Genomic DNA, 9240 nt, shown 5'->3' on the forward strand with positions numbered 1-9240 from the left:
TAGGGTTACACAGTTTCTTTCTGAACTCTATTTCAGAGTTAATATCATCAAATATTTTAAGCATCTAACCTAAATACTCTTATTCTTGTTTTAGCTCTTCCAACTCTCTAGACCAGGATCTATGAATTTGGGGGGGTCACACTAGAAATATGATCTACATAAGAGTCCTGGCTGACAGTAATGAGATGCATCCCAATTTCAGACAAGTTAAAACATGAAGAATACATTTTGAATATTAAAATATACTTTTCAAGCTTGAAATGTTTATGAGATTCACACCAGTGCAAACAAACAAGCAAAAAAATCCCAAGAGCCAAGGAATAAATGTGTTGAGCAGAAAGCTATCGAAACAAAATATTATCATTAAGATGAAATTTGCAAAGGTCCAATTTGGTTTTAATTCCCTTGATTACTGTATGGCTTACATATAAATTTTTTGAACTGGATATGAAATCCAAGTATAAATGTTCTTCAGTCATTTAGTATATTTAAAAGCCAAGTCACTAAGACAGAGGCTCACAATTGCCTTTCGTTGTATACTAATAAAGGACCCTGTCTGGGATCAGTGGCCTTCATCAGTAGGTGCCCTCCTTTGGCGTGCAGATCTGATTCTGTGTGGGGAGGATGAAGGGTCTTCTTCAGTTTCAGACCCTGAAGGCTCATGATCTCCCTCCTGGGATCCTGTGTCTCCCACTAGTTCCCGTAGAAACTTGAATTTAGATAAAAACAGATGCCACACAAAATACCAACCGCACACCATCAGCAGCAGGACCATCAGCAGCGTGACCACGAACACCAGCAGCGTCAGCAGCCCGACGTTGTGCCACATCTTGGGCGAAGGGTGGTCGCCACAAGGCGGCGGGCAGGCGTGGCGGGGGCAGCGGACAGGCACGAGCGGGCTTCAGCGGCGGGCACCGCGCGGCCAGGCGCCGAGGCGGCATGGGCGGCGTGCGCCCCTCGGCAGCGCCCCCAGGGGGCGGGGAGGCGCGGCGCAGAGGCGGGCACCGCACCGCGGCCGGCCGTCCACCGACCCTCCTTCTCGCCTTTGCGGGCGGGGCGTAGGAGGGAGCTGGGCCTCAGGGCACCGTTTTCCCCTCTTCGCTCCGGGAAGCCCGGGACCGCGACGCCCGAAGACCCCCGTGGCAGCCGGATGCGCTTCCATGGCGGACGCCGAGTGTCTGAGGAGAGGGAGTGAGCACGGAGACACGTAGCGGCCACAAGGCCCAGGTTGTCGCCCGCCCGAGGATCCCAGGGCCCCCAGGGACGCCAGATGTCAACAACTCCCGGCGGCTGCAGCAGCGGCTTCTCCTGTACCATTTCCTTCAAAAGGCTTGGAGCCAGGATCCTACAGGAACTGGACAGAAGTTGATAGAATGTACAACAATGAATGAAAACACGAAACACTGACCCAGCTGAGGGCCTAATTTTTATTTCATCTCCTACCCTTACCTGCTGGTAAAAAGAAGATGATGGAAGGTTTGATCAATGTCTTCACATCAAGATATATTTTCTTTGAAATATTAAACACTGGTGAAATGAGCAGTATATGGCCCAGGACTGAGATGCAGAAAAGAGGTTACAGGGGCAACATGCACAAAAGCCTCTTTCCCAGAAAGAAATAGAAAGGCAAGAGAGTGAGTTCCTGATGGAACAAATGCAGTTCTCATTCTAGGGCTGTCAGGCGGAAGACTGCTGTGCCCCGGTCTGGGACTTCCTGGTACCTGTCACTCCAGTGTGGCATGTCTGCCCTTATGGAACCCCAACAGCAAGTTTCTGCCAAGTTTCACTGCCTCCCCTTTCCGCTATGTGCTCACATTCATCTTTGTTCCGAAGGGAAGACTAATGGGTGGTGTGCTCTCATCTGGGAGACAGAGGGTGGTAAGAGTTTCCAGGAGGACAGAGACAGGCTGATTGGCTCAGCTAATCAGAGCATGGTGTTAATGAGGCTAGGTCATTTCCTGGTCCCCTACCACACCCAACCAGCAGTCTCCTTTCTGAGGTCACAAATTACAGTCTTCACCGGAAAAGGAGGGACCAAGGAAGAGGGTGGGGAAAATTCCATGCAAAAGCATCCTCTCTGCTGAAAAAAAGACTTATGCCATTGGGGGGTTATTGGCATTTTCTCCGCACATCTCATCTCTTGTTCATTTGGGACATGAACACAGAGGAACACTGCACCAGTTAGTTTTGGCTGCATAACAAATCACCTCAAAAAATTGATAGTTGAAATCAACAATGCATGATTCTTTGGATCACCTGAGCTTGCTTATGAATTAGCGATAGAGGGTGGTTGATTTTCATGGTCTGGTGGTCGCCATGCTGGTGGGCAGGTTAATGCAGGACACAGGACTCCTGCCTCTTCTTCTTCAGCAGACTAGACTTCTGCCCATGACTCTAATAGATGAGATCACAAGGAAAAGGAAGAGAGGGAATACTCCCATTTATGCTGGCTTATATTATTGGAATATTTTGGATTATTCCAATAATCCCATGATTGTATTAGATTTATTCTAGAAACAGAAATGATAAAACAGCATTAATACATTTTAAATGAATGGTGGTGATTTTAATGCAGAAACTGTACTGAGTGCTTTACACACATTAGCTCACTGAATCCCATGAAACAGGCAATAAGCAACTGCTCCAAACTCCAGCCAGAAAATGTCAGAATCAGTATTCAAAATCCAAACTTGAACCACCATAATGGACAGTCATCACTCATGCACTCTGGGAATTCCATGCCTATGCCAACAATGCCTCCATGGTTCAAAACTTTACTGGAATTCTGCTTTTAAAGTCCACAGAGTTTGGGCACTACTGAGGGAATTGGTCAGAATAGGCATTGCTTCCTGTGGTTGCTGCACAGAGATCAAATTTGGCCCAGATATATCAGATGACTGAGGTGAGTGATCCAGCTGGATTAGATGGATGACAACCAATGTGTGACAAGAGAAAAAAATGATTCAGTTGTCTAGATGACAATGTGATGTCTGGCTCCTGATCATTTTATGGACGGAATTTGGATTTTTAACTCTAGTTCAACTGCCAATTCTGCTTAGTCTCTCTGAGACATGGGGCTGATTCCTTCCTCCTTCCATGTTTCCATTTTCTCCTCTGCATAACAAGAAGCTTAGATTACATGAATTCCAAGATTCTTCCAGGTCTAGGAATAAATGACTCTGCAAAACACTGTTCCTTATAAGAGATCATTTTCACCTAAAGTAGTGTAATTTCACATCTTCAAAATAAAGGCATGCCTTTGCCACAACTTCCTACTCAGGACATGGGGACAGAGGTTACTGTGTAGCAACAGACCTGATTCCTTGGGAAATAAGTAATTTCAGGGAAGAATAAATATCATAATCTGGCCAGGAACTCAGGCTTGAATACTGTGCATCTTGCCTCTCAACCTCCATGCTTCATAAATTTTTATCATTTATGCATTGACTTTCCTGAGCAGGAAAGAGACCAGATAAAGGAGCATATTAGACCTTCTTATTCCCATGCAGATGTCCGAGGCTTTCTTTGGTCAAATCTGATCTGTATTTCTTCTTGGTTAATACCCCCAGAGTGCTGCAGGCTGCTTTCTGCCTGAATGTAGCATAAATAAAAGTGTGTAATCTTGCAAGGGTGAGCGGAAGTGGAGAGCCAGCAGGGACCCAGACACTGAGGACAAGATGAGCCGTTCCATTTCCCCACTTCACAGACCTTATTCTTGCCCTCCTGCAAAGCCTTAGGAAGGCCTCATGGGGGGAGTTTGAACTCACTCCCACCCAATCCTAATGGCTCTAGCTACTCAAGCGTTCACTAAATAGCTCCTCACAGCCGTTTCGAGTTAGGTGTCTGTTTATGATGTTGGCGTATGTGTGCTTATGTCCTGTGTGCATGCCTTGTCTCCTTGGTTCTCCAGCTACCCAAGGCCCCCAGCAAATCCACCTGGACTCATTCAGAATCCCAAGTGGAGGCAGATCACAAAGCAACTCGATGTTGTAATTCAGGAAGCGTTTACAAAGGTTGTATTTCATAGAGCATGCTCTCTGTCATTCATAAACCCGAAAGAAGACAGAGTTGAAAAAGAGGTGTGCAGAGAATTATGGATGTCTTTGGATTCCAAAACAAATAAATTACTCTCTTTTACCATTGGAGTAAAATTCATTGTAATCTTCTTGAAACAGGTACCTTTTTCCTTTCTAAGTGTCCTTAATGACTAGTTTAAGACTTTTCACTGACTTTTCCATTTATTTGTTCTTTCATTCCTTCAACAAATGTTTATTAAGTTTCTCCATGTACATTGCCCTGTTCCAAGTCCCCAAGGAGATACGATGACATGCTTGCTGCCTCTGAGTGGAGCAGTGTCCCTCCAAGCCAGTGGATTTGGCTAAGTTATAGAGAGAATTTTTTTTCTTGTCTTCAGCTTCTAAGATCAGTCTGAACATGGGGTGAAATCACCAGTGTTTGTGGCAGGGGAGGGACCCTATTCTACACCCAACGCATCATCCTAAATGGTAGGTTTTTGACACAGTCCTATTAAGTATTGAGACGTGACTCTGTCTAGGTTTATGTAATTAGTGCTGCAAAACTCAGATGCTTTGCCTCTCAAAGGTCAATCAGCAAGTTCAGTGAGGTCCTATAAAGGAGTTTAAAAGCACTTACACTCTGGAGGCATGCTCCCCATTCTGTCAAATGGTGATTTCCTAATTTCATCCTCCCCTCTGTATTTATTAGTTGACTTTGTAATGGAAGGAAGAGCTGTTCCTTCTCCTCAGTTTGTCAAGTCAATAGGCTGTTGTTTTATTCAATAGGCCAGAATCATTTACAATCATGATTTATTCTGCTGTCCAAACTGCCTCAGAGTTGCAGGTGGAAGCTCCTTTCTCTCTTCTTTTGACATGTCCCCATCATTCTTTGGGCACTTTCTTCCTTTCAAAAACAAAACAGAATTCCAGGCTCATCTTTCACTTTCCCTCTTCCACTATGGATCCAGCAATTTCTTCAAAGAGCCCCAATTCCTTTTAATAGAAAATGGCATTTTGAATCTAAGATCTGGATGCCAGATGTGCTCATGTGCTCATTGCCATGGCTCCCATTGGTTTTAAGTCTTCTAAGAGAACAGAGCTAGGAAATAGATGTATGTACACACACACACACACACACACACACACACACACACACACACACACACACACATCTCTACACCCGCAGACATTTCTATATTTATAGCCATGTTCATCGATCTCTTTCTATGTAATAATTGCCATGAATTCACACTGAAGTCTCCAGTTTCATAACATCATTGGATTTATTCTATCTTTTCTCTTTACCAAAATATTTTCACAACTGCCTTTTCTGAAAATGAGAACATTATCTATAATATATGTATTTATTTGCTTGATACACACACAGGGTAGTTTCAGAATGTCAAACACACCCATGCTTCTTTGAAAAGCAAGATTTATTCTACAGTGCAATAAATTTTTAGCCTTTCATTCTTTAGCTTGAGGTCACGTAGGCAATGGTGCTTTCTGTAGCAACCATTTAGAGCATGAGCCTCATTTCCTCTCTTGGGGGTCACTTTGAGACATTTGCCTGAAACCTTGCCTTGGTCATCTGAAGTCTCATTCTTCGTGCTCTGTGACTGCCATTGGAGAGAGAACATGTCACCATGGGATTCCGAGAAAACATTCAATGTATGTTTGTTGACTCCCCCTTTTCCTGAAGATAATCCAATAAGTAGATTGTACAAATATCTCCATTTCCACAAACACACTTACATGCTTATGGCAAGAGTGTCATCTCCCAGGGCTATCCATGCTCCCTTGGCCTCCCTACCTCATGTTCAAATAATACCAACAGCTTTCCTCTCTTCCAGAGAAACTCCAATTCATCTTCCTTATGAAGGTTTCCCAACACCCTTCTCTCTAAACACAGAGCGTGTGTCCACAAGTGCAGGGGCCATAGAAGCTCATTTTATATTTGTCAAGTTCTCACATTCTCCATCTTCCACATTTAAAAATATTTTCCTAATTAAATTTATGAGCTAGAAATTGAGAAACATATGGAGTTGAGGGGAGGAAAGAAAGAGTAAAAAAATAGCCCATTCATTCTACTTCTCTCAGCTGGCACTCCTAGTGGGGACACGGGCTGAGCTCAGGTAATGCCGGGCCATAAACCTTCCATAGGAGCCAAATTTAGGTCCAGTATGAAAAGAAAACAAAATCCCTTCTACAAGACAAACTGTTCACTTTGGAAATGGGAGTTTCTTTTCAAGGTCCTGTATTAATCCTTCATACTTGATCATTTCCATGGGGCAAAAATCAGTGCTCCTCTTGGAAGCTTCTGAATGGGGCAATGCAGAAAAATTTTCAGACCTTTTATTTCCCTCAATAGAGACCCGTTTCTCCTGGGGGCTCTGCTTTCTCCTTTCTGGACAGAATCCACTTTGCCATATCTTGACTAGAAGGAGAGAAGGTATGAAGTGTGGGGTCGGGTGGGGGGGCAACTCCAGGTGCTAGAAGCTTTGCACAATGAGTTCTATTCTCTGCTGTTTACAATCTTTCTTAAAGTTCTTAAGGTTGGCTCACAAAAACTCCATCTCCTAGTGCAGGTTAGCCCTCCAGACTAGGCTACCTAAAAATTTACATGGATACTTTCCTGGCATATGTAAGTCCAACACACTACAAATGAAAGAACAAGATGAACCTTCCCTGACTCACATGAGTATTATATGTTGGTTACTTTCATTGTTGTATCTCTACCTATATACCTGTGTGTATGTGTGCATGTGCTTGCGCGCACATCATGCACACACACACATGTATTATAGAAAGAGCAGCTTTGTTGTATTCTCAGTTTTAAGATGGAAAGTTTGCAACCCAGGAAAACCTCAGTCCTAAGCAAATTGGCGAAGTCACCCAACTTCTTCAAATAACAAATACTAATTAGATCACACATATATTTATGTCCCACACTAAATTGCTCTGAAACCACATCTTCCTCACCAGTTGGAATTTCAGGCTTTCTCCAGTGTTCTGTTGACTTTCTATTCCTGAGAACATGCTAAGGTTGTGGATTCATTCTGCCCCATCTACTCTAAGCAGGGAAGGAGCCAGATGCTCCCTTGGAGACAAGATTGAAACAGACCTCGCATCAGGTAGTCAGGCAATCTGCCAGGGTTTTCCAGATCTGCTATGTCAAACGATGGTGAACTGAGATGACAGAATCAGAGGTCCTTCTCACAGCTCTTGTGCAATGGGCTGAAAAATGCTTCTCTGTTTCACATCACTGCTTGAATGCCAAAGCATGACAGTATTTATATTGAAATAACTGTAACCCTTCACTCACAGGACACATGTGCCTATTTGGATCTGGGCAAGGTCCCACTCAGGTGCCACGTTGTGTTTGCGTTTGTATTTTTTTCTTATAATTCAACCCTGCTGTAAGCTTAGTTTACAAGGCCAGATTGTTCCTTCCCTTGGAGTGAGTTCCGTCTCAGAAGCCTCATTCTGCTGTTTTGTGATTTATCTTCAGTCTAGGGCACCATTAGACATAGGGTTGACAATATCCTTGCCCCCATATCTTTATACATCTGTGGGTAAGTGATACAAAGAGAAAGCAGAATGTCCTAGCCATCTGCCAGAAACACCTGGAGTTTTTATCACAGAGAATGGGGAAGGAGTTGAGGTGGCCTCTGCCATAGAACCTGTGCTGCAGGCCTTAAGACCAGCCAAAATATCATGTTGCCAGGCATTTTATTACATACAAATATCATCAGTCTTGGCTGTTATGAAAAATGGCCATTGAGTGAATAGCTTTGAAACTAACATATTTCTCCCAGTTCTGGGGAAGTCCGAGATCGAGGTGTTAGTACATGCAATGTCTCATGAGGGGGGCCTACTTCCAGCTTAGCCAATGTCTACATTCTCAACACATCCTTGCAGAGAAAAGAAGTAAGATCCCTCATATCTCTTCATATAGGAGAACAAATGCCATCACATTGATTCTACCTTCATGACCTAATTACCCTCCAAAGACCCCCATCTCCAAATACCATCACACTTGTGATAAAGGTGAATTTGGGGAAGGACATAGACATTCAGTCCATAGCAACCATTCTGACTATGTGGGACTGTGTAGGGATGCATGCTTTATTTAGCTGCAAGTGTGTCCTATACAAAGTTTCTCTTCTATATCATCATCAAATTCTCTCTTCTCGCTTATTCTTTTCTGCCCAGACACCATAAACTTAACTGGTTGAAACTATTTGCTAACGGAAACATACACTATATACCATGGACTTACTATGGTCCTGTGATATTTGGATAATTCCCATAATGCTGGCCAACTAACCCTCATTGTTCTCATTATTAGCAGTGGCAGTAGTAATAGGAATAGCTAACGTATGTTTAAAATCTTGGACATTATCAATAGTCTTCAACAATCCTGTAAGAGTGAGTAGCTGAGTGAATTACTTTTGATAACTTGGTTTAATAATGCATTCATAGAAGAGAACATGAAGCCTCAAGAGGTTTAATGACTCATTTAAGGTCACACCTAAGAAGAAGCAGGAGAGAGCATGTTTCCTTTCTCTGTTCTTGGCCCTGTGAGGCTACTATGAGAAGATGGTACTTGCAAAGCAGGAAGTGAATCCTTACCAAACAGAGCTATTCCCATCTTTACTGAATCATTGAGAGCCAGGAACCTCTCTGGACTCCTTTCTCTCTGAGTTATTTAAACAGAGACCCTTGAGAGAAAGGAGAAAACCCCAGGGGAAATGTTGAGAAGAAACTTTCCAATGTCATCAATTGGAGGCATCCCAGGGAAGGAGGATTTTGAATCCATGAGAACTTTATAGAGACCTTTAATATATGAAAGGCAAAACAGATCTGTCGGAAAGCAGTCTCTACTCACTTCAGAAACAAGAAGAGGAATTCCAGGTTGAAAAGACAATGGAGCTGCAGTTTGATGTAGATGCTCCTGGCAGCATAATACTTTAGTAAACTCCTTTAAATGTTTATTTTAAATGTATGAGGAGACAGTGGAGGAAAGTGATCCTTGGTAGATGCTCCTCTCTCACTTTGTAAAATTTCCTGCAACCTCTCTTAGGATAATGAATTATATCATCAACAGATTCATCATCCTTGACAAGGAATTTTAGCAATCATCACTACTCAAGGGGGCCCTTTGAGGGTCTCATATTGTCTGTTTGCACCTGCATCCCCTCCGCCACCGTGTGGGAATGTC

General features: G+C 43.3%; 1 pseudogene; it reads right to left on the bottom strand.

Moving 5' to 3' along the window:
- Positions 1 to 403: 403 nt before the first annotated feature.
- LOC144373759 (small integral membrane protein 13 pseudogene) lies at positions 404 to 829 on the bottom strand (annotated as a pseudogene).
- Positions 830 to 9240: the final 8411 nt, after the last annotated feature.

Source organism: Ictidomys tridecemlineatus, unplaced genomic scaffold (genome assembly GCF_052094955.1).
Source record: "Ictidomys tridecemlineatus isolate mIctTri1 unplaced genomic scaffold, mIctTri1.hap1 Scaffold_48, whole genome shotgun sequence".
In the NCBI taxonomy this organism is placed as follows: domain Eukaryota; kingdom Metazoa; phylum Chordata; class Mammalia; order Rodentia; family Sciuridae; genus Ictidomys; species Ictidomys tridecemlineatus.